The sequence below is a fragment of the Cervus elaphus genome, chromosome 28 (assembly GCF_910594005.1).
Source record: "Cervus elaphus chromosome 28, mCerEla1.1, whole genome shotgun sequence".
In the NCBI taxonomy this organism is placed as follows: Eukaryota; Metazoa; Chordata; class Mammalia; order Artiodactyla; family Cervidae; genus Cervus; species Cervus elaphus.
Window position 1 is genome coordinate 30,300,477 of NC_057842.1, and position 25,414 is coordinate 30,325,890.

At 38.3% G+C, this 25,414-nt stretch overlaps 1 long non-coding RNA gene across 1 annotated transcript; it reads right to left on the reverse strand.

Moving 5' to 3' along the window:
- Positions 1-1,479: 1,479 nt before the first annotated feature.
- On the reverse strand, positions 1,480-25,164 carry LOC122685518. Its single transcript, XR_006338421.1, has 4 exons — positions 25,153-25,164; positions 14,401-14,405; positions 10,819-10,829; positions 1,480-1,764 (listed from the first exon to the last, which is right to left on the reverse strand). It is a non-coding gene; the product is annotated as an uncharacterized LOC122685518 (long non-coding RNA).
- Positions 25,165-25,414: the final 250 nt, after the last annotated feature.

The following is a 25,414-nucleotide window of genomic DNA, read 5'->3' on the forward strand; positions in this document are numbered from 1 at the left end:
CAGTTCCATCCTGCCTGGGAAGTGAATCATCCCTCTGTCCCGCACACCCTGCCCGTTAGTCACTCAGCCATCTCAGCGGTCAGGTTGACCATCGTGGTACTGTAGTTGCTTGAGTTCAAATAACCCTTATTTCACTTAATTATGGCCCCAATGTGCATGAATAGTGATGCTGACAATTCACATATGCCAAAGAGAAGCTGTAAAGTGTTTCCTTTAAGCGAAAATGTGAAAGTTCTACACTTACTAAGGAAAAAAGAAAATCATGTGCTGAAATTGCTAAGGTCTATGGTAAGAACAAATCCTTTATCCATGAAATTATAAAGAAGGAAAAAGAAAATTTGTGCTAGTTTTACAGTTGTATTTCAAACAGAAAGTTACAGCCATAGTGAATGATTAAGGGTTTAACTAAGATAGAAAAGGAATTATATTTGTACAATATGATACCTTGAAAGGGAGACTATATTCACACAACCTTTATTATGTTATACTGTCATAATTGCTTTGTTTTGTTATTTGTTATTATTTTTCATTTCTTATTGTGCCTAATTTATAAACTAAACTTTATCTTAGGTATGCATGTATAAGAAAAAGCATAGTATATGTAGGATTTGGTACTATCTGCCATTTTAGGCATCTACTGGGGTCTTGTATCCCCTGTGGATAATGAGGGAGTTACTACACACACTGAATCAGTAACCTTATATGGTCCCATGTCCCCAGTAGGGAGGATGCTTGTCTGGATCCGGGAGCCCAGGCAAGAGAGTGGGAATACCTCTGCGTAGTGTCGCTCTCAGTGAGCTACTTGGTGACTGAGTGCCTCTCTGGCCTGCAAGTCTAGGCTCTGCAGGTCTAGATGTGCTGGCTCCACTACAGAACCTTGCAAACGTCCAGTTAAACTCTGAGTGGTGGCTGCAGCTTGGTCATTTGGGAACCCCATGAAACAAGGAACCAAGTCACCACTTTCATAGGTGGGTGGAATTAATCCTGACTCGCAGGAGGCTGCAAGACTTCCAGGCTTCCTGTTATGTAAAGGAAACAGGGAGCAAAGTGTTTAGCATTCATGTGATCCACTGGTGTATCTCGTAGAACTTTTCTGCCCGATTGTGAGAGATACTTGACAAAATGCAGCAGCCACAAGGGTATGGTGATTAGGAGCAAAGACACCTCCAGAAGAAGATAGGGTTAGCCCACAGAGTAAGCAACTAGACCTGCACAGGTACTTAACAGGCAGAAGAAATTCAGAATGAACAGCAGGGGAGATATTTTGGCTTCTAAAGTTGTTGCAGAAAGGCGGACCCTTTCCAGGGCCTGAAAGTGGGCTCTTGTCTAACACTTGGAAATGAATTGTCCGAGGAGACACATAGGCTGACAAAGCAAGAGATTTTACTGGGAAGGGACAACCCGGCATAGAATGGTAGCGTAAGGGAAGCCAGGAGGACTGCTCTGCCACGTGACTTTCAGTCTCAGGCTTTATGGTGATGGGATTAGTTTTCGGGTTGTCTTTAGCCAATCATTCTGACTCAGAGTCCTTCCTGGTGGCGCACACATCACTCAGCCAAGATGGATGCCAGCGAGAAGGATTCTGGGAGGTAGTCAGACACGTGGTGTCTCTTTTTGACCTTTCCAGAACTCTTCTGGTTGGTGGTGGCTTATTAGTTCCGTGTTCCTTACCAGGACCTCCTGTCATAAAACAACTCATGCAAATAGTTACTATGGTGTCTGGCCAGGGAGGGTGGTTTCAATCAGTATGCTTCCCCTAACAAACTTTCTGTAGCAGGGGGAATACAATTTATCTTACTAATTTTCTTGCAAATCTCCCAGGAAAAAAAGACCAAATAGAAGCCTGAAGAAACTTTTACTAGATGGACCAAACTTACAGAAATACAAAGCACGTGTATGCAAGCGGTTCACAGATGCTGTGATGTGTCACTCAGATTCCCCCCCTCAGCCACCCAACCCTCCAGCTGCTTGGATCATTGTCTGCTGATAGCTCAAAAGATGAGTTCCTCCCTCTAAATTGCCTTCAAATGAAAGGAGATGCCTGGCCCAAGGCTATTTCTCCTACCACCAGTCAGCTCTCATCTAGTGGTGGGACCATGTTAAAGGTACAAATGTCGGGCTCTTGACTCAATTTGAGACAATTTGGCACAACTCTGAAAATATAACTATAAAAATTAACAACAATTTCAATTAAAAAGAGCCAAGAGATGGGCTGAGAGAGTTCTCATCCTATGATGATAAAGAGTCCAACAGGAAGAAGCAAGACTCCTCCTCTTTCCTGGAAAGGACTCGGACAATGAAAATCCAGGGACTCTGCTTTCTATAGCCCCCCAAACTTCCTTTTCCCCTCCATAAAACAGTTCTCCTGTCCCCGGCATGCACATGCAGGGACTTGCATATGGCATGCCAAGTTTGCAGGAACCCCCTACCACCCGCCCCCCCCCCCCCACTCCACCACCCCACCATTCCCTGTATTAAGATACTTTGCTGATACTAAATAACTTTTTTTTTGCTGGAGAAATAATTGATAGTCTGTTTTAGGTCAATGAAACTTTAGATCCATAGCTCCTCTGGGATTGGCCGAGGTCTCTGCCTGCATCTCAGTCCAGTTCTCTGTCTGCCCAATCCTGCTGCTCTCACTCCTTTTAGAAGTGCTTTTGTGGAGTACCCTCCTCAGTAAACCTCCCTCACACAAACCTCAACGTTTGTTTTCTTAGGGACACAATGTGAGACAATAATCTTTCAATGCTGTTTTCTCAATTGCTTGATTTTTCATTGTAAAATAAGTTGATACTATTTTTAAAGAACTGATTTCAAATACCCAAAAATGTAGAGACATAGTTGGCTAAATTACTTCCCAGACAATGCAAACAGACTCTCACTGCAAAGCATAGATTTTTACTGTGTTACTTTTGGTTTTGGTTTCCCTTCTGATGCCACAAGGAAGCTCTGCTTTCCACCAGCCAATTCCCTTTCTTTCCAAGCAGAGTTCCTTATGAGACTTAGTTTTGCTTTTTTTCTTTTCTAGTTTAGATTTTATCCCAAAATGCGAGTACATAAGAAGGTATTAGCACAATAGAAGCAAGGAGAAAAAAGCAAACAAACAAAAAAACTTTTGCTTTTTTCTAAATACCCTATAGGAAGTTGTAAAAAGATTCATGCATAACAATAGGATGTAAATTTAGGTAATGATTTGGATCTTCTCCAACTGCAGCCACAGCCTGGCAAACAACAGATTTCCTTAGAAATTCATTGTAGCTCAAACATAAAATTCTTGTTTCACCATGGCTAATTGACATCGCACAAGCATATGTAATGAGCTTTTCAATAAAGAAATAAATACCTTTTGTGTAGCGGGAGTAAGAAGGCCAAAATGGAAGAATACTTCAGTAAATGAGTCAAGATAGGATTCAGATGTTTTAAGTCTTTTCATTTATATCACTGATTCGAAGAATTTCTAAATGAAAAAGTGGCAGCATTTTGTGACAGAGGCATTCTAGAGTAATTATGGGGGGCAATAAAAACACCCCAAGTTCTCCATGTTTAATCAATATAAAAATATTAGCCTTGCAGATTTAGTTTCATTTCTTCATCTTCTTTTTTTTTTTTGACTGGGGATATGGAGGAAAAATAACTAATATATCATATTAGACATGGGATGAGTTCAAAATCACTGCTTTCTCAGCCCATGTGATTTACTCAACTTGCTATTTTTAAACCATTTTTTGAAAATCTGTGAGCGTCTAGAAAAGATTTAAGATGACAAAAAGCTAAAGCAAATACACAAAATTAGATGATACATAAGAGAGAAAAGGAATATGAATAGAGATCGAAAGGAGAGTGGAGTTAATCAGCTCAGAACTAGATTGGCAAACAAGAGCTTCCTTATGCTGGGCATACATTTAATGCAGGACTGTTAATTTGGTTAAACTTTCCAGCAGCCATCATAAAGAGGAATGATGATAAGGATTCGACTGACAGCCTCTACAAAGCAGGGGAAAGCAACAGATTAAAATAAGTATAATGTTCCTCGTTGCTGAGAAACATTTTTCCTGAGGCTTACCAGAGATGCCATTATATTGTAATTTAAAAAAAAAAAAAAACTTCAATTACATTATGTGTGAAAACTGTTAAGAAACAAAAGCTTTCAGGGGAACCCTTTTGCTTCTTTAGTAAGAAATCTGTTGTTTTCATAATGTCCCTCAATTTAAGCCAATGACACAATACTAAGAAGCAAAGTCAGCAAATGAAATTTAAATAAAGTCTACCCAGATACTCTGAAAATTACTCTGACACTTGTTAAAATGGTCAGGGATACTTTACTCAAGACTACTGATTGTAAAAGAAAAAGAGATCAGGCTCAAGTCCAAGTACAATGTGAAGATTTACAGGCAAGGTTCAGGGTGATGGGGATCGGTGGACAGACTAAGAGGAGACATCAAGGATAGGAAGATGTCTTGCTAAACTGGCTTTATAGAATTTTTGCTAAAGGCATCAGATCAAGGACTTACACAAGGAAGTTAGGGGATGTGGAACGTGACCAGATATTAAGAGTGGGGGGATTCTTGGCAAAATGACTTAGCAGAATTCTTGCTAAGACTGGACAATGCAGGTTTGGCAAATGCAGGATGGACACAGAAGACCACTTATGAGACCTAGTCAAGAAGAGACCACAAAGGAGACTAGAGTTTGGTCAAGGGTAGAGACTTAGTCAGTATCTACTGTGAGCTAGGGCTTCCCTGATAGCTCAGCTGGTAAAGAATCCACCTGGAAGATCCCCCAGAGAAGGGAAAGGCTACCCACTCCAGTATTCTGGCCTGGAGAATTCCATGGACTATACAAGTCCATGGGGTCACAAAGAGTCGGACATGGCTGAGTGACTTTCTCTTCACTTCACTGTGAGTCAACATCAAAGACTACCAAGATCTGTTCAAAAAGAAGTTTGGCAAACACTTATACTTTGGTTAGGACATCTGCATCTAAAGCAACAGGCTGCGATGAAGCAAATCTCCACGTCAAATACCTCAGGATCAGAAAAAGGAACAATGGATAGTTATTCCCCACAAATGAAGGCACTTCCATTAGAACAACAGTTATCAATTTTTTTTCTCTCAGGATACCTTTCACTTTTAAATACTACTGAGGACACCAAAAAACTTTTGCTTAGAAGAGTTATATTTTCTATATAAAGAACTGTGAAAATTTTAAAATATTCAGTTATTAATTCATCTAAAATAGCAGCAATAAACTTTTCTATGTTAATACAAATAACATAGTTTCATAAAATAATATTTTTCAAGCCAAAAAATCAGTGTGACGAGATGCATCACTTTACATTTTTTGCAAATATTTTTAATGTCTGAACTTAACAGAAAACAGCCGGGTCTTCATATTTGCTTCTCATTCCCTTGGACACAGTATATTGTTCTGGTTGAAGTACATGAAGAGGATCCAGTCTCACACAAACGTGTGGTTGAAAAGGAAGACCTTGAAGAGCTCTAAAAGGAGGCCTTGCAGATCCTCCGACCACAATTTAAGAACCATTCCTAGCCTTTGATTCTCCACTTATTCCCCTCTGGAGAGGAGGTGTGAATTTCCCAATAGATTACTGAGCTGTTGTTTAGTCGCTCAGTTGTGTTCAACTCTTTGTAACCCCATGGACTGCAGCATGCCTGGTTTCCCTGTCCTTTGCTGTCTCCTGGAGTTTGCTCAAATTCAAATCCAGTGAATCAGTGATGCCATTCAACCATCTTATCCTCTGTCATCCCCTTCTCCTTCTGCCTTCAATCTTTCCCAGCATCCGGGTCTTTTCCAATGAGTTGGCTCTTTGTATCAGGTGGCCAAAGTATTGGAGCTTCAGCATCAATCCTTCCGACTTAGTAGCAGCAGCAGCACAACCTCTGTCTGCTGAATTCTGGGTATCACTGTCCATTCTGTACAGAGTTAATGACACATTTTTTCAGATGAACATTTATCAGAGAAATAAAAAGTTAAATATTTATCTCCATCTGTCTGACTGCTGTGCTGATCTCTCAACCAGTTTTGAACACAGGAGCAGAAGACATGAGTGTTATTTATTGACCCCCTTAAATGCCAGCAAATGGAAGGACATATGCTGGGCTGCCCAAAGCCATGCTGCCTTGAAAATACAATGTCAGGTATGACAGGGAATAAATTTTAAAGGCTTCTCATTTGGGATGTTAAGTAAGATTTTAATTTTAGGAATATGTGTAATTATGTATATCAATAATCTAGAATAAGCATAAAAGTTAGAAGAAACTGGAAAGAAGGCATATGCCTAAGAAAACAACTTTGAATCATTTGGATTTATAAGCTAAAGGAATAGTTAGTGAAAAGAAAATCTGTTTCTTAAATACATAACTTTTCTACACAGACTATGTACCTACGTAGAGTAGGAGCGCAGAATTAGAATCATAAAGTACCGAATCTGCTGAGCTTAGTTTGACTTGTAATAACCCATGGACAGAGGAGCCTGGCAGGCTACAGTTTATGAGGTCTGCAAGACTTGGACATGACTAAGCACATGCAAGGCATACTTACTAAACACCAAAAATCATTATAGTGAAAAAATATAGTTAAGCAAAATGAAAATAAATAATTCAAAATACTGTTAAAAGGGCCACAGCAAAAATGTCTGTATATTGAGGCTTCATGACAGGCACAATGAGGTACTAAGAAAAAACACATATATACATTTCTGTGTTTTTGTACACCAAAGAAATAGTCAAGTGTCTATCTCTGAATAAAATGGAATTTTACTGACATAACTAAAAATTAGTAATAAGATGACACTGAAATATAGCCTGCCACCCAAACTTAGTCTAAGTGTTAATTCAGTTCAGTTCAGTTGCTCAGTTGTGTCCAACTCTTTGCTACCCCATGGACTGCAGCAAGCCAGGCCTCCTGTCCATCACCAACTCCCAGAGTTTACTCAAACTCATGTCCATCAAGTCGGTGATGCCATCCAACCATCTCATCCTCTGTCATCTGCTTCTCCTCCTGCCTTCAATCTTTCTCAGCATCAGGGTCTTTTCAAATGAGTCAGTTCTTCGCATTAGGTGGCCAATGTATTGGAGTTTCAGCTTCAGCATCAGTCCTTCCAATGAATATTCAGGACTGATTTCCTTTAGGATTGATTGATTGGATATCCCTGCAGTCCAAGGGACTGTCAAGACTCTTCTCCAACACCACAGTTCAAAAGCATCAATTCTTCAGCACTTAGTTTTCTTTATAATCCAACTCTCACATCCATACATGACTACTGGAAAAACCATAGCTCTGACTAGATGGACCTTTCTTGGCAAAGCAGTGTCTCTGCCTTTTAATATGCTGTCTGGTTTTGTCATAGCTTTTCTTCCAAGGAGCAAGCATCTTTTAATTTCATGGCTGCAGTCAACATCTGCAGTAATTTTGGAGCCCAAGGAAATAAAGTCTCTCATTATTTCTATTGTTTCCCCATCTATTAAATTACACCTAAAGTCAGTGTAATTTATTTCTTGTACTTTCTTATACTTCCTTGAGATTTTTCAATTCATGGAAGTATGATTTCTTACCCACAAAGTGTGGGAGCAAAATACTTTCAATTAGATTAGAGGATTCCTTACAAAAAAGCACCACGTCATATAAGTAAATAGAGAGGTTTTAAAATTCAAGTTAGTGTTTTGAATATTTAAAATGTTTTCTGCTTGAATGAATAAACAAATGTTCCTTTAATTTATGCTTTCTTGTTAGCTACATCATCACTATTTACAGCTCTTTTCTAAGGACAGTCTGCACTTAACATACTTCCTAAACTTTCATGAGTAGTCCCAACCCCATTATCTGCACTATTAATCATAACTGTCAGACCAGATGTCCTTACCTTTAGACTAAGACCAGCATCAAGGTAAGGCCAGTATGGCAGTCATTTTCAGTGAATATATTGGGGGGGGGGTGTCAAAACCTCAGTAATCCACATAAATGATATTTAAATGTCCTAGTTTTTTTAAATTGTAATAAACAAAATATCAAATTTTTTAAAAAAGATAGGCTGTTTGTTGTATGGCTTTGTGTTACTGGGCAACACAAATGACAGTCTTCCAATCAGAATGAATTTTCCAAATTCCCATCCAGAGTGGGTTTGGGAGGATTCACAATGATGTGTAAACAGACTGGAAAATATGGAGCTTTACGTGTAGTTACTATATTTTTTGGTAAAGCTTCTATTAACTTTTAATCCTTGGTTCAAATTATCGGAGGATATTTTGATAAATGTACTAGGGGTGCACATTTCTGGTTTTGTCTCAGACCAATATGGCTCTGTCTTTTTCTTACATTAACTGTGTGCTGTGAAAGCAAAATTTCTATCTCTTTCCTTTACTTCACAACTCAACTTCTTCTAAGTTGCTTTTACTTTCTCCTCTTCCTCATCTCAAACTTAACCCATTCTTCACTTTCTACTCCATGGGAAATCTACCCACTAATGTCCTTAAATGACATTCATATTGCTAAACCCAATGGGTCCTTTTCAGGCTTCATTTTACTTAACTGCTTAGCATCTTTCAAGTTTGTGGATTACTCTGTTCTTCCAGAGACAATCTTTCGGGTAGCTATCATGACACCACACTCTTTGTTTTCCTTCTACCTTTCTGGCTACTTTTTATTACTGGTTTCTCTTCTATATACCATTAAATGCTGGCTTTTCTAATGTCATACTCTATTGGTATTCTTATTCTATACTTACTATTTGACAACTAATACTCATCTATAAATTCACAGGCACCTATATACTCATGACACTACATCTATAGCTCTAACTCAGAATCAGACTCAATAGCTTTCTCTCTACATCCACTTGAATCTCTGAAAGTCATTTCACCATCAGTTTATCCAAGACCAAATAACTTTCTGTCCTACTTAAGTCTTTTTCCACCCAGCAGCTCAAATGAGAAATCAAGGAGTAATCTCTCTTATATCTCTCCCTTCCCATATCATCCAGAACTCTCTCCCATTAAATGAAAAATCAATCTCACTTGAGCAGCTCAAATGAGAAATCAAGGAGTAATCTCTCATATATCTCTCTCACTCCATATCATCCAGAATCCATCCACATCGGGAACCTCTATGGCCCTCTCTCTAATCTAATTGAAGCAGAAGACAGATGGGCACCCCCAGCATAAAGTAATTGGAGATTCATTCCCTATTAACCGAAACTTCAAGATGAGAATAGCAGGACAATTAAGCAAGAAGACTGGGCCCTTCCCAGACCACATGTCTCTCATTCCCAATCTCAGGAGACCTCTCTGACCACACATTTGCAGAAAAGGCTCCTTGCAGGACAAATGGGGAGCAATGTCAAGGGATGCTCTACCCAGATGCCTCTGCAGTAGGACCCATCTTGACTAAGAGGTGCATAAGCATACATAGAAGGATCCTAAGACATAACCAAATATGAACTGTGAACCAGGCAAATCAAAATTATTGGTGAAAGGAAACCTGAAAAAAATACCCTATAAAAGTAATTCAAAGTGCCACAAGGAAGCGACTCAGGGACTCTCTGAGTCTGCCCATGTGCCTATCCACAGGGTACTATACTCTTTTTCCTCTTATTACTTTACTTGCTTCATCACTTTCTGTCTTTGGGGGAATTCTTTTCCACAAAGCTGAAGGGCCAGGGCCCTGTCACTGACCACCGGCCTAGTGGCTAGGATTTGCTGCTCTCACTACCATCACCCAGCCCCAATCTCTGACTGGGAACGCAAGCCCCACTCCAAGCCACTGCAGGCCAAGGCCACCCAAGATCATAATTTTTTCCAAATCATCTAGAATATTCTAATAACCCCAACTACTTTCCCTGGAAAACACTTTTCTCCCCTTCAAATTGTTCACACTGAAGCCAGAGTTCTTTAAGTAAAATTCTTGTTTTTCTTTATTCTAAAGAGACTCAGTTCAGTTCAGTTCAGTTCAGTCGCTCAGGCCTGTCCGACTCTTTGCATCCCCATGAATCACAGCCCGCCAGGCCTCCCTGTCCATCACCAACTCCTGGAGTTTACTCAAACTCATGTCCATCGAGTCGGTGATGCCATCCAGCCATCTCATCCTCTGTCGTCCCCTTCTCCTCCTGCCCTCAATCCCTCCCAGCATCAGGGTCTTTTCCAATGAGTCAACTCTTCACATGAAGTGGCCAAAGTATTGGAGTTTCAGCTTCAGCATCAGTCCTTCCAATGAACACCCAGGACTGATCTCCTTTAGGATGGACTGGATAGATTAGAGGCTAAAAATACCAATTGAGAGCATTCTGCAGTTCAAGCAAGATGTAATAAAGGGACGGAAAGGGTAATAAGTTACAGATTCAAACTATTTTTAAGAAATGGGAGTGCCAGCTCACAGACACTGACTGGAGGGCATGAAGAAAGGCCATAAAGAAGCCCCTTGTTTCCTGGAGAACCGTGCAATTCGAACATGTTGAACATGATCTTCTGATTTGGAAACTGGAGTGATGATTTCAGCTCAGGTGTGCCAAATTCCATAGCAGCATGTTTTCAGTACTTCTTGCATTTTAGCACATAAGTATGAAAGCTTTGCTCTCTTAAAATCTCTCCTTTGATAGTACATCCTCTTTCTGTTGTGGGGCTATCCATCAGTTAATTCTCTAAATTAAAATGCTTCTCTTCTCCCTAAGAGTTCTTGAGTTTTCTGTCACTTGTCTATCGCAATGGCCAGTAGCTTAGTGTAATTATTATTTTCTATGTGCATATAATTTCTCTCCCCCAATTAATTTTCCACATTGCTGTGAAGTATATTTGTTACTTGCACCACTATTTAAGATCCTTGAATGTTTACAGCCACCAGCATTGAAAAATTCCATAACAGGATATATGAAACCTTCTGTATTGTTATCTTTACCTCTCTTACTCTTTTCCCTAAGAAATTTCTATTCCCTCAATGCTTTCTCAGGTTCATACTTTCATAAGAGATATTTTGATCTCCTTGCCTAAAATACTTTTTCCACTTGATCTTTGTATGGTTAACATCCATTTGGTGTTCAAATTTCAATTCTTATTCTACCTTCTTCTTCAGGGAGCCTTTCTGACAAGTTCCTCTCTTAGCTAGCTCACTCCTTCCAGGCACCTATATAGCACCCTATGGAATATATATTTTTATAATACATTGTCATGTTTCATTTGTCTGACTTCTCCATTAATTTGGATAGCTTGATACCAGAAACTAACAATATTATATAATGAGGAAATAGAAGCTGGTCATAAATAATTTATTCTGGATTCAGATAACCTGCACTCAAATTCTTACCTGGCCATTTTTAATGATTTGCTAGTTTCATCATCTGAAAAAAGTAAGTCATAAAAATATTTATCTTAAAAGCATTTTGTAGACATTAAATTAGATTAAGTGTATAAAATTAGCATAAGATAAACCAAGCAAACCAAAATAAAATGGTAAAGACTTGGTCATAGTAACCAGAACCCATGAAAGTAGACTAGAAGAACCTGCATGCTAAACCTAAAGAAAGTGATTGCCTGAAAAATAAAAGATCTAAATAGGATTCAGTTTCCTAACATAATAAACAAAATACCCAGGATGCAACTGAAAATCACCCATCATTCCAAGAACAAGGAAAACCACAACCTGAATCATAAAATTAAATGAGGAACACTGAGGAAAATCAAATGTTGGAATTATTTAATAAAGATTTTTAAATCAATGAACATGATCATGCTTCAAGAATTAATTACAGTATTGTCTTAGAGTAAGTGAAAAAATTGAAAATATCAGCAAAGAAACAGTGCAGAGATAAACACATAGACCAATGGCACAGAATAGAGAACCCAGAAACAGACCCACGTCAGTGCAGTTCAGTTTAGTCGCTCAGTCGTGTCTGAATCTTTGCAACCCTATGGACTGCAGCACGTCAGGCCTCCCTGTCCATCACCAACTCCTGGAGTTTACCTAAACTCCTGTCCATTGAGTCAATGATGCCATCCAACCATCTCATCCTCTGTCGTCCCCTTCTCCTCCTGCCTTCAATCTTTCCCAGCATCAGGGTCTTTTCCAAGCAGTCAGTTCTTCACATCAGGTGGCCAAAGTTTTGGAGTTTCAGCTTCAGCATCAGTCCTTCCAATGAACACCCAGGACTGATCTCCTTTAGGATGGACTGGTTAGATCTCCTTGCAGTTCAAGGGACTCTCAAGACTCTTCTCCAACACTACAGTTCAAAAGCATCAATTCTTTTGCGCTCAGCTTTCTTTATAGTCCAACTTTCACAGCCATACATGACTACTGGAAAAACCATAGTTTTGACTAGACAGACCTTTGTTGGCAAAGTAATGTCTCTGCTTTTTAATATGCTGTCTAGGTTGGTCATAACTTTCCTTCCAAGGAGTAAGCGTCTTTTAATTTCATGCTGCAGTCACCACCTGCAGTGATTTTGGAGCCGCCCCCCGCCCGCCCGCCAAAAAAAAGTCAGCCACTCTTTCCACTGTTTCCCCATCTATTTCCCATGAAGTGATGGGACCAGATGCCATGATCTTAGTTTTCTGAATGTTGAGCTTTAAGACAACCTTTTCACTCTCCTCTTTCACTTTCATCAAGAGGCTTTTTAGTTCCTCTTCACTTTCTGCCATAAGGGTGGTGTCATCTGCATATCTGAGGTTATTGATATTTCTCCCGACAATCTTGATTCCAGCTTGTGCTTCTTCCAGCCCAGCGTTTCTCATGATGTACTCTGCATATAAGTTAAATAAGCAGGGTGACAATATACAGCCTTGACATACTCCATTACCTATTCGGAACCAGTCTGCTGTTACATGTCCAGTTCTAACTGTTGCTTCCTGACCTGCATACAGGTTTCTCAAGAGGTGGGTCAGGTGTTCTGGTATTCCCATCTCTTTCAGAATTTTCCACAGTTTATTGTGATCCACACAATCAAAGGTTTTGGCATAATCAATAAAGAAGAAATAGATGTTTTTTCGAACTCTCTTGCTTTTTCGATGATCCAGTGGATGTTGGCAATTTGATCTCTGGTTCCTTTGCCTTTTCTAAAACCAGCCTTAACATCTGGAAGTTCACGGTTCATGTATTGCTGAAGCCTGGCTTGGAGAATTTTGAGCATTACTTTACTAGCGTGTGAGATGAGTACAATGGTGCGGTAGTTTGAGCATTCTTTGGGATTGCTTTTCTTTGGGATTGGAATGAAAACTGACCTTTTCCAGTCCTGTGGCCACTACTGAGTTTTCCAAATTTGCAGGCATATTGAGTGCAGCACTTTCATAGCATCATTTCTCAGGACTTGAAATAAGAAGGATTAGTACCCTTATAAAAGGCTTCCCAGGTGGTACAAGTGATAAAGAATCCATCTGCCAATGCAGAAGACACAAGAGATGAGGGTTCAATCCCTGGGTCAGGAAGATCTCCTGGAGTAGGAAATGGCAACCCACTCCAGTATTCTTGCCTGGAAACATTCCATAGACAAAGGGGCCTGGTAGGCTATAGTCCAGGTGGTTGCAACGAGTCAGACATTATTGAGCCTGTGCGTACACGCACGTTCACACACACACACACCCACACACACACACACCCACACAGAAGAGATTCCAGAGAGCTCCCTAACCACATCCACCATATAAGGACACAGAAAGGAAAAGACAGCTGCTTATGAATAGGAAGTGGGCCCTCACTACACTCAGTGATTTGAACTTAGACCTCCCAGCCTCCAGAATGATGAGAAATAAATGTTCGTTGCTTAAGCTAACTTGTTGTTCAGTTGCTCACTCGTGTCCAACTCTTTGTGACCCCATGGGCTGTAGCATGCCAGGGTTCCCTGTCCTTCACCATCTCCTGGAGCTTGCTCAAACTTGTGTCCATTGAGTCAGTGATGCTATCCAACCATCTCGTTCTCTGTCATCCCATTCTCCTCCTGCCTTCAGTCTTTCCCAGATTGCAACTCAGGAGGAGCCCTGAATGGTTTCAGACAACAACAAGCATATGAAAAGATATTCTCCTCTATTAGTTATCAGGGAAATGCAAATTAAACCCACAACAAAGTATCACTATACATCTATTAGACAGGCTATATTAAAGAATAGCAACACCAACAAATGCTGGTGAGGATGCAAAGAAACTGGACGGTTCATACATTATTGATGGCAATGCAGAATGGTATGCCCACTCTGAAAATTGGCAGTTTTACAGAAAACTAAACACACAATTATCATATGATAGAGTAATAATACTCTTGAATACTTTTTCCAGATAAGTATAAAAACTACCTTTGTAAGAAATTATATATGAAATGTTTATAGCAATTTTATTCAGAATAGCTAAAAACAGGAAACAGGTCAGATGTCCTTCAACAGGTAGCCGGTTCAATATATGCTGGTACACCAGTACTGTTGCTGTTATTCGTCTCTACATTGTATCTTTTGTGACCCCACAGACAGTAGCCCACCAGGCTCCTCTGTCCCTGGAATTTACCAGGCAAGAATACTGGAGCGGGTTGCCATTTCCTTCCCCAGGTGATCGTCCTGACACAGGGATCAAACCCTCATCTCCAGCATTGCAGGTGGAGTCCTCACCCCTGAGTCACCAGGGAAGCCCATATCTGTACTACTCAGCAGTAACATAGAATGCACTCTTGGTAGATGCCCAACAATTTAGATGAATCTTCAGGGAATTTTGCTGAGCAGAAAAAGAATTAAATCACAAAATGTTACATATTGTGCAATTTCTTTTATATAACACTTCTGAAGTGACAAAATTTTGGAAATCAACACATGACTGATTATCAGGGGTTAGTGATGCACATAAAATGATAACATTAGGGATACTTGTGATGGAGCTTTTCTTATCTTGGTTCTTATGGTAGATACATGAACTCATAAAACTGTACTGAACTAAATATAGAAAAGAAAGAGAAAGAACAATGAGTAGAACAAGTAAGACCTGAGAAATCCAAACAAGATTTGTGGATTATATTAATATCAACATCTTGGTTGTGATATTGTACTAGTTTTATGCTATCATGGGGAGAAATGGTAACAGGTACAGGATGTCTGTTATTTCCCACAACTGCATGTGACTTTACAATTACTGCAATAAAAATTTAAATTAAAAAAATTAAGGTGAGATGTTTCCTCTAAATGGATTCTTGGATACCTTCTGACTTTAATGTGCAAGGAAGCTTCTACAATGTCAGTGTTGTTGATGAGGACAACTGAACAGCCAGAGGACTGTTTCCAATTTGTGTCATCTTTCTATATCCTCCAGAACAAGGCTGTCTTCCAGTCTTTCATCTCTGATTAATCCCATTTTCTCAGACTCTTCAGTGAGATCTTTTCCCTCTTCCTCTCCATTCAGAGGTTCCCTAGGGCTTTATTCTCAGATTATTCTCATTCACATTCTTTCACTAAGGTGTCTCCTACAGCTTTAATTAGCAATAATTGTGCCTCAGATAAACCTCATTGGCTATGACAGTGCCACTGCGCCAGGCTCCCACAGCTTTAGATGTCACTGATTCCCTAATGTACATCTCCAGGCCTGATCATACTCCAGAGCCCTAGACTTTTTAGATATAGCTGCCTTCTTGGAATAGCCATTTAGATATTTAATCATTTTCATCTCATGATGACCAATCTCTTCCACTAAACATAGTTAGTGTTAGTCACTCAGTTGTGTCCAGTTCTTTGTGATCACATGGACTGTAGCCCACCAGGCTTCTCTGTCCATGGAATTCTCCAGGCAAGAATACTGGAGGGGATCTTCCAGGGGATCTTCTCCAGGGGATCTTCCTGACCCAGGGATCAAACCTGGGTCTCCTGCATTGAAGGCAGATTCTTTACTGGTTTAGCCATCAGGGAAACCCACCAAACATGCTTCTCACCAAATGTTCTCATATTGGGGAACTGTATCATTCATCTCAGTCTAAAAAAAATATTACCTTGGACTTACATTTCTCTCCTCACTGTTCTCCCTTTTATATTTCTCTTACTTACATTTAAGCAGCAAATACTATTGGTTCCACCTTCAAAATGTATTCTACCCTTGACCAACTTTCACTGCCTTCCCTACTACCACCCTAGGCTAAACCATTTTCATACTGCCAGGTCTAACTACAAAATAGTCTCCTAATGAATTCCTTATTTTCCACTTTTATTCTTCTAGAGGTTATTTCAGTACTTTTTTCTCTAGTATAACAGTTGATTGAAGGATATTGCTTAGGAAAGTCAGACTTGTGTAGTTTAGGAATATAAATCTACTTTGATTCCTATCTCTGTTATTTACCACCTGACTGGCCTTGATGAAGTAACAATCTTTCTGAGCCTCAATTTCTTCATCAATAAAACAATATTCACATAATAAAGTTTCTGTAAGGAGCATATGTGATTATATCTAGCACATGGTATCCCTTCAATAAATGTCAACTATAATTGTTATTATTTGCAGTTAACTCATAACTTGTTATGTCAGAGAAAGAGATCATTCCACCTGGAGTTTTAGTTCTTAGATTTATTCCTCTGCCAAGGCATTAAAAGGATGGGATAAAACTAAGATTTAAAATAAAATAAGCTTGTTTTGTATGAGCTATAGAAATGAATGCTTTTTGAATCTTTTTTCTTTCTTTTAACAAAAGATTAAATTATAAAATAATTGGTTCTCATAGATTTTGCTGTTAAATGCATCATGGCACTGATCTTTCTGCTCTTTCATCTTTTTAAGCTCATTATTATTACCTTTTCATATTAGAAATCTCTTGTTGTCTCATAAAATTTTCTATTTCAAAACAGTGATATTTTTTACCCACTAATGTTACTCCATTATTATTGAGCCAGACTTCAAAATGCAAAAGAAATCCATGGTTAATCTTACCACTTAGGAAAAATTATTAACTTTTGATAGGATCCAGTGGTTAAACAAGTATCAAATTCTAACCACTATATATCAGAAAAGAAATTATTTCATACCTCTACCTGCATCCCCACAACCAGTCTTGACAAATTTTCTTGATATTGTTGAATAAAAAATGCACAATCTTTTCAGCAACTAACATCATCCCAGGATCAGACAACCCACATTGATCATGCCCTGAACTGTTTCCACTGCTATTTACCAAGGTGACTGTGGTAAACAGTAAAAAGCCTCTTTTAGGAGCATCGTTGGAGTTCGTAGTTTATAAAGAGATCTATATGCTAGCTTAGATGGATCACTAAAAACTTGAATAAACCATACAGAGCATCAACAAACATATAAATATCTTAACTAAAAATCTCATATTTATGTTGTGGCTACATTATTTTAAAATTAACATTGCCTTTCTCTGCTTTGTTTATTCCCCATAAGATAGCAATTTCACTAATTTATCTTTATTTTATATCACCCCCAAGGAATATAAATAAGCACAAAGATAGAAATTTTAACTTATTTTTTTCACTGTAGTTTCCTCAAGACCTAAAGCACTCCAATATGCAGTAGATGCTTACTATATTTTTGCATATTGAATGAATTTGACATCAACCTACCTTAAATGTTATAAACATAAATAACACATTCATCTTTAATAACTAGACAATTCATTTAGACATTGCTTCAATTAAAAAAAAACAGGTTACCATCTTTCTAATTTCCATATATATGTGTTAGTATACTGTATTGGTCTTTATCTTTTTGGCTTACTTCACTCTGTTTAATGGGCTCCAGTTTCATCCATCTCATTAGAACTGATTCAAATGAATTCTTTTTAATGGCTGAGTAATATTCCATGGTGTATATGTACCACAGCTTCCTTATCCATTCGTCTGCTGATGGGCATCTAGGTTGCTTCCATGTCCTGGCTATTATAAACAGTGCTGCGATGAACACTGGGGTGCATGTGTCTCTTTCAGATCTGGTTTCCTCAGTGTGTATGCCCAGAAGTGGGATTGCTGGGTCCTATGGCAGTTCTATTTCCAGTTTTTTAAGAAATCTCCACACTGTTCTCCATAGCGGCTGTACTAGTTTGCATTCCCACCAACAGTGTAAGAGGGTTCCCTTTTCTCCACACCCTCTCCAGCATTTATTGCTTGTAGACTTTTGGATAGCAGCCATCCTGACTGGCGTATAATGGTACCTCATTGTGGTTTTGATTTGCATTTCTCTGATAATGAGTGATGTTGAAGATCTTTTCATGTGATGTTAGCCATCTGTATGTCTTCTTTGGAGAAATGTCTGTTAATGATAACCCTATATGCAAAACAGAAAAAGAGACACAGATGTACAGAACAGACTTTTGGACTCTGTGGGAGAAGGCGAGGGTGGGATGTTTCAAGAGAACAGCATCGAAACATGTATATTATCTAGGGTGAAACAGATCACCAGCCCAGGCTGGATGCATGAGACAAGTGCTCGGGCCTGGTGCACTGGGAAGACCCAGAGGAATCGGGTGGAGAGGGAGGTGGGAGGGGGGATCGGGATGGGGAATACATGTAAATCCATGGCTGATTCATGTCAATGTATGACAAAAACCACTACAATACTGTAAAAAAATTAGCCTCCAACTAATAAAAACAAATGAAAAAAATAAATAAAAATAAGCAGAAAAAAAATCAATCAATTAACCAAAAAAAAAACAAAAACAAAAACATGTTATCTTTCCTTCTTTGGCTAATTGGCCAACTAAAACACGTTGCCAATAGAACTGTGGATAATCAATCAAACTTCTTGACTGAATGAAGCAAGAATTGACAAAACATCTATTATAAAACCAAATACAAAAGTGCATATTTATTTTAAATTTTATAGTGGCATAAAATTGGTTTCCTGATCTGAATTTCTATCATCCAAAGCCTTTGACTGTGTGAATCACAACAGACTGTGGAAAATTCTTCAAGAAATGGGAATACCAGATCACCCGGCCTGCCTCCTGAGAAATCTATATGCAGGTAAAGATGCAACAGTTAAAACTAGACATGGAACAACAGAATGGTTCCAAACTGGGAAAGGAGCACATCAATGCTATATATTGTCAGCCTGCTTACTTAACTTATATGCAGAGTATATCATGCAGAATGCTGGACTGGATGAAGCAGAAGCTGGAATCAAGATTGCCGGGAGAAATATCAATAATCTCACATATGCAGATGACACCACCCTTATGGCAGAAAGTGAAGAAAGACTAGAGAGCCTTTTGATGAAAGTGAAAGAGGAGAGTGAAAAAGTTGGCTTAAAACTCAACATTCAGAAAACTAAGATCATGGCATGCAGTCCCATCACTTCATGGCAAATAGATGGGGAAACAATGGAAATAGTGAGAGACTTTTATTTTTTTGGGCTCCAAAATCACTGCAGATAGTGACTGCAGCCATGAAGTTAAAAGATGCTTACTCCTTGGAAAAAATTTACGATCAACCTAGACAGCTTATTAAAAAGCAGAGACATTACTTTGCCAACAATAGTCTATCTAATCAAGGCTATAGTTTTTCCACTAGTCATGTATGGATGTGAGAGTTAGACTATAAAGAAAGCTGAGCGCTGAAGAATTGATGCTTTTGAACTGTGGTATTGGAGAAGACTCTTGAGAATCCCTTGGACTGCAAGGATATTCAACCAGTCTATCCTAAAGGAAATCAGTCCTGAGTATTCATTGGAAGGACTGATGCTGAAGCTGAAACTCCAATACTTTGGCCACCTGATGTAAGAACTGACTCATTGGAAAAGACCCTGATGCTGGGAAAGATTGAAGGCAGGAGGAGAAGGGGACGACAGAGGATGAGATGGTTGGATGGCATCACGACATGATGGACATCAGTTTGAGTAGGCTCCAGGAGTTGGTGACGGACAGGGAAGCCTGGCTTGCTGCAGTCCATGGGGTTGCAAAGAGTTGGACATGACTGAGCAACTAAACTGAACTGAACAGAAGAAAATTATGTTGTTATTCCACATATTCTTTTTTTTTTTCTTACTACCTATCTTGAAAATGAAGACTTTAAGAAAATATTTCTGAAAATAACCAAATACATTTCAACACTTTTGGAACCAGAAAGTGTTCATTAGTCATTATTTCAAAGCCAGGAAGTACATAAGTTGAACATAGTTCAAAGAAAGAGATGGTATTTAATGCTGATTCTCATAAGGATTTACAAGAAAAATGGCAAAAGTCTTCCTGTTTGTGTAGCATTATATCAATATTTAGTATAATTTAGTGTGACACAAATTCAGATCTTCATATTTTCCTTTTCTGAAAAGCCTCTATATTGTTTAAATATCATGTTGAATTAGACTGTACAGCTCTCTAAATTAGCTAAGTGGTTCTACAATAGTATCACTGCATCTAGGCTGCCAAGCAAGTGCCAACTCAGCAGGATTTCTGAATAGTTGGTAAATGAAGCATCAGAATTCTGGAGTTTAAAATGAAAACACTTTCTTAACAACAACAAAAAAAGTCTCAGAATTATGTGTCTTTTACAATAAAAATTCTAGGGAAAATCTTTGACATCTGAAAAAGATAGGGCAAATATTTCATTAATTGATTAAAAGGTAATTATTAATTTTTTTTCAGTTAGTGTACACTATGCTACTTGCTATTTTAACTATCAAAGAAAAATATACTGAAAAGTATCACTTGGAGCTCTTCTTAATGATGATTTAAAAATAACCAAACAGCAGAGTTAATCAGCACAGGAAGACAGGAAAGATAATGCTGAATTGCATCAGTCATGCTCTCCTCTGGTGACAAGTCCTTTGAGGAAGTTCTAAGATTCCTTCAATCCAGGAAAGAATTGATTTGATCAATCTTTCATTGTAAGAATTCCTCTCTGATGAGCAGTTTTATTTTTGAAATCTAAAAGAAACCATTAAATCATGAAAATGAATCTCTAGTGATAAAGCATCTAGTGTCAGGACTCAATAGTAGAGTATGTGTCTGACCTGTGTGCTGCAATAGGTCTAAACCATCACTCCTTCCTAACAATCAGACACTACCAATGCAGGTGGTTGGATCACCGTGGGGGAGAATCAAAATGCTTCCTGCTATCACAACTTGACATATGGAAGTCACAGAAGGGAAAAAATGTAACTGAATCATGACAGAAAATGAAATATAGTACATAAATCCACAGTGAATAATGAAAAATGTCAGAGTACTATCTTTTGTCAAAGTGTAAACAGGCAAATCTTTCATCCAGAGGGAAACCAGAAAACAAAGATAAACTATCCACATCTCCTCCTGAAGGGAATCTTCTACTGTTACATCAACATACGCTTCTCTGATCATAATATTCTACATGTCATCTCTCTGGGTATCTGTGTGCATGTTATCCAGAGTATGTGATAAATTGCACATAAATGTACTTAAACGCCACTATTCATATTCTGAATTCACAGACAACACCTGATTAAGTGCCTTCTTGGACCAAAGAGGGACAGGGCAATTATTTGTGCCCAATAACCCATATCCAGAAGAGTTTCTTATGAATGACTTAATCTGATAGACAGTGATATATTTCAGGCAATGTGCTAGGAAATACAAAGAGGAATATGACAACATTATGGTGTTGTTTGACATTCCCAAATTCCAGCTGAGAGCAGGCATAGTAAGAAAAATAAGATGAAACAGATACTGAGAAATGCTAAACAAACATATTCAGAGTGGAAGAACTGGTTAATTTGTTTAGAGAAGTGAGGGACACTTAACAGAGGAGGTGATTTTTTAAAAAAATCTCTTACAGGAGAAGAGAACCATTTAATGTATACTATATTTTTGAAGTAATTTGAATGCTATTTGTTTTGAGTGCTTCAGGAAAGTCTTCTTTCTGCCAACAAAATTATTTATACTCAGAAAGGATATAATTTTTTCTTCTGAAATTGTCTCAATTACAAACATATATTTGGCATACGACATTTTGACACTTGTGAGTTTCTATTCCTGTGAACAGGAGGCCAGTGACAGGTACTCACTTGTGATTCTGATGAGGCGCAAATTTGAATCACAGCTTTGTGAGATGGTATGTGGGAATGACTCATACAGCTAATGTGTGCGTCTAGAAACCTCCCACAATCTACAACCTGACGTGGATTAGTTGTACTTAAATATCTGTGAAATCAGCAATAAATCTTAGGTTGCAAAAATATTTTTGGCAACTTTATCTATATATGCTAAAAATATAATGAGGTATATAGTAATGCATACTTTATTTTAGTAATGAAATTAACCCCAATAACACCATAATTTCTGTCCTATATGTATTGAATCAGTTAAGCATTTTAAGTTATTCCTAACATGTTCAGTTGTGTTTTATATGGAATATTATGCATTAAAATGTCACTGGCAATGTTGAGGAGTCACTATAGTCAGTACTATTTTCCCAGACAATATCCAGTGTATCCTCATAAGGAAGCAATATATTCTCACTAAATGGGCAGTACTAGGGGTACTCTCAAAAATGACAGAATGATCTCTGTTCATTTCCAAGGAAAATAATTTAATATCACAGTAATCTAAGTCTATGCCCCAACCACTAATGCCAAAGAAGCTGAAGTTGAATGGTTATATGAAGACCTACAAGACTTTCAAGAACTAACACCAAAAAAAAGAAGTCCTTTTCAAAATAGGAGACTGGAATGCAAAAGTAGCAAGTCAAGAGATACCAGGAGTAACCAGCAAATTTGACCTTGGAGTACAAAATGAAGCAGGGAAAAGGCTAACAGTTTTGCCAAGAGAATGCACTGATTGAAGCAAATACCCTCTTCCAACAACACAAGAGACAACTCTACACATGGCCATCACCAGATGGTCAATACTTAAGTCAGACTGCTTACATTCTTTGCATTCGAAGATAGAGAAGATCTATAGAGTCAGCACAAACAAGACCAGGAGCTGATTGTGGCTCAGATCATGAACTCCTTATTGCAAAATTCAGACTTAAATTGAAGAAAGTAGGGGAAACCACTAGACCATTCAGGTAAGACCTAAATCAAATCTCTTAAGATTATACAGTGGAAGTGACAAATAGATTCAATGGATTAGATCTGATAGAGTGCCTGAAGAACTACGAACAGAGGTCTGTAACTTGTACAGGAGGCAATGATCAAAAGGAACATCAAGAAAAAGAAATGCAAAAAGACAAAATGGTTGCCTGAGGAGGCCTTAAAAATATCTGAGAAAAAAGAGAAGCAAAAGGCAAAGGAGAAAAGCAAAGATATATTCAAAGAATAGCAAGGAAAGATAAGAAAGCCTTTCTCAGTGCAAAGAAAAAGAAGAAAACAATAGAATGGGAAAGAGTAGAGATTTCTTCAAGAATAAAAGCATATAAAACTGACAGCAAACATTATCCTCAATGGTGAAAAATTGAAACCATTTCCCCTAAAGTCAGGAACAAGACAAGGGTGCCCACTCTCACCACTACTATTCAACATAGATTTGGAAGTTTTAGCCACAGCAATCAGAGAAGAAAAAGAAATAAAAGGAATCCAGATTGGAAAAGAAGTAAAACTCTCACTGTCTGCAGATGACATGATCCTCTACAAGAAAAACCCTAAAGACTCCATAAAATTACTAGAGCTAATCAGTGAACATAGTAAAGTTGCAGGATATAAAATCAACACACAGAAATCCCTTGCATTCCTATACACTAACAATGAGAACACAGAAAGAGAAATTAAGGAAACAATTTCAATCACCATTGCAATGAAAAGAACAAAATACTTAAGCATATATCTACCTAAAGAAACAAAAGACCTATGTATAGAAAACTATAAAACACTGATGAAAGAAATCAAAGAGGACACAAATAGATGGAGAAATACACCATGTTCATGGATCAGAAGAATCAATACAGTAAAAATGAGTATACTATGCAAAGCAATCCCTATCAAGCTACCAACAGTATTTTTCACAGAACTAGAACAAATAATTTCACAATTTGTATGAAAATATAAAACACCTAAAATAGCCAAAGCAATCTTGAGAAAGAAGAATGGAACTGGAGGAACCAACCTGCTTGACTTCAGGCTCTACTACAAAGTTACAGTCATCAAGACAGTATGGTACTGGCACAAAGACAGAAATATAGATCTATGGAACAAAACAGAAAGCCCAGAGAAAAATCCACACATCTATGGACACCTTATCTTTGACAAAGGAGGCAAGAATATACAATGGAGAAAAGACAATCTCTTTAACAAGTGGCACTGGGAAAACTGGTCAACCAATTGTAAAAGAATGAAACTAGAACACTTTCTAACACCATACAAAAAATAAACTCAAAATGGATTAGAGATCTAAATGTAAGACCAGAAACTATAAAACTCCTAGAGGAAAACATAGGCAAAACACTCTCCGACGTCAATCACAGCAGGATCCTCTATGACCCACCTCCCAGAATATTGGAAATAAAAGCAAAAATAAGCAAATGGAACCTAATTAAACTTAAAAGCACTTGCACCATAAAGGAAACTATAAGCAAGGTGAAAAGACAGCCTTCAGAATGGGAGAAAATAATAGCAAATGAAGCAACTGACAAAGGATTAATATCAAAAATATACAAGCAGCTCCTGCAGCTCTATTCCAGAAAAATAAACAACCCAATCAAAAATTGGGCCAAGGAACTAAACAGATATTTCTCCAAAGAAGACATACAGATGACTAACAGACACATGAAAGGATGCTCAACATCACTTATTATCAGAGAAATGTAAATAAAAATCACAATGAGGCACCATCTCACGCTGGTCAGAATGACTGCTATCAAAAAGTCTACAAACAATAAATGCTGGAGAGGGTGTGGAGGAAAGGGAAACCTCTTACACTGTTGGTGGGAATGCAAACTAGTACAGCCACTATGGAGAACAGTGTGGAGATTCCTTAAAAAACTGGAAATAGAACTGCCATACAACCCAGCAATCCCACTGCTGGGCATACACACCGAGGAAACCAGAACTGAAAGAGACACGTGTACCCCAGTGTTCATAGCAGCACTGTTTACAAAAGCCAGGACATGGAAGCAACCTAGATGTCCATCAGCAGATGAATGTATAAGAAAGCTGTGGTACATATACACAATGGAATATTACTCAGCTATTAAAAAGAATGCATTTGAATCAGTTCTAATGAGGTTGATGAAACTGGAGCCTAATATACAGAGTGAGGTAAGTAAAAATGAAAAACACCAATACAGAATATTAATGCATATATATAGAATTTACAAAGATGGTAATGATGACTCTATACGCAAGACAGCAAAAGAGACACAGGTGTAAAGAACAGACTTTTGGACTCTATGGGAGAAGGTGAGGGTGGAATGATTTGAGAGAATAGCATTGAAACATGTATTTTATCATATGTGAAACAGATTGCCAGTCCAGGTTTGATGCATGAGACAGGGTGCTCAGGGCAGGTGCACTGGGATGACCCTGAGGAATGAGAGGATGG